The sequence below is a fragment of the Macrotis lagotis genome, chromosome 1 (assembly GCF_037893015.1).
Source record: "Macrotis lagotis isolate mMagLag1 chromosome 1, bilby.v1.9.chrom.fasta, whole genome shotgun sequence".
Classification (NCBI taxonomy): domain Eukaryota; kingdom Metazoa; phylum Chordata; class Mammalia; order Peramelemorphia; family Peramelidae; genus Macrotis; species Macrotis lagotis.
The window spans coordinates 451,697,084-451,698,665 of NC_133658.1; the positions used below are offsets into that span (position 1 = coordinate 451,697,084).

Sequence of the window (1,582 nt, forward strand, 5' to 3'; positions counted from 1 at the left end):
GTACACTTGTGGTCATTCAACAGACCAGGAGAGCAATCAGAGCCTCACACACTAAGGTCCTTGCAGGGTTGTCCCAATAAAACTCAGAAGCTCAGGAAGCACCCCAAAACCAGGCACAAGCTGGGGAAATGAGTAAACAGACAATTACTTTGGTCCCATGGAAGACCAAACCACACAATCAGAAGATCAGAAAATCCAAGCTACTATATTTAAAGACTCCAAGAAATATAGAAGTTGGGCTTAGGCTATGATAGAGCTCAAAAAAAGATTTTGAAAATCAAGTAAGGGAGATAGAAGAAAAATTGGGGAAAGAAATGAGAGAGATGCAGGAAAAACATGAAAATGAAGTCAGCAGCTTAGTCAAGGAGATCCAAAAAAATGCTGAGGAAAATAACATGTTAAAAACCAGCTTAGGTCAAATGAATAAAACAGTTCAAAATGTTATTGAAGAGAAGAAGGCTTTAAAAAGCAGAATTGGCCAGATGGAAAAGAAGATAAGAAAGCTCTCTGAGGAAAACAAATCCTTCAGATGTAGAATGGAGCTAAAGGAAGCTGATGTCTTTGTGAGAAATCAAGATACAATAATTCAATACCAAAAGAATGAAAAATTAGAAGAAAATGTGAAATATCTCATTGAAAAAACAACTGAGCTTTCTGTCTGACATCTTAGCTCGGAGTTGGTTGCAGTAAGAGTTCCTTAAGCCTCACCATGCCACCCAAGGACAATAAGAAGAAGAAAGATGCCAGAAAGTTGGCCAAGAAGGACAAAGATCCTGTGAACAAGTCTGGGGGCAAAGTCAAGAAGAAGAAGTGGTCCAAGGGAAAAGTTCGAGACAAGCTCAACAATCTGATTCTGTTTGACTAAGCAACATACAACAAACTCTGCAAGGAGGTCCCCAACTATAGTCTCAGAGTAATCTGAAGATTCGGGGTTCTTTAGCCCGAGGAGCCCTTCAGGAACTGTCTGATTAAGCTGGTTTCCAAGCACAGAGCTCAAGTGATATATACTAGGAACACCAAGGGTGGAGATGCTCCAGCTGCTGAGGATGCATGAAATGGTTCAACATTTTTGTGTACATTTTCAAAAATAAACTTATTGGACCAAAAAAAAAAAAAACCAAACAATTGATCTGGAAAAACAGAGCCAAATAAGATAATTTAAAAATTATCGGGCTACCTGAAATTCATGATCAGGAAAAGAACCTTGACTTCATTTTTAAAGAATTTCGAAGAGAATCCCAAGAAATCATCCAAAAAACTACTGGAAACAATTAGCAATTTTAGCAAAGTTGCAGGTTATAAAATAAACCCTCATAAATCCTCAACTTTTCTATATATGTCTAGCAAGAAACATCAGGAAGAGCTAGAAAGAGAAATCCCATTCAAAGTAACCTCAGACAATATAAAATATTTGGGAGTCTATTTGCCAAGACAGACTCAGAATCTTTTTGAAAACAATTATAAAACACTTCTCACACAAATTAAATCAGATTTAAATAACTGGGAAAATATCAACTGCTCATGGATAGGGAGAGCTAATATAATAAAAATGACAATTCTACCAAAACTAAACTATCTGTTT

General features: G+C 36.8%; 1 pseudogene; it reads left to right on the top strand.

The window, feature by feature from the left end:
- Window positions 1–709: 709 nt before the first annotated feature.
- Window positions 710–1,105, top strand: LOC141519204 (small ribosomal subunit protein eS25 pseudogene; annotated as a pseudogene).
- The last annotated feature ends 477 nt before the right edge of the window (window positions 1,106–1,582 follow it).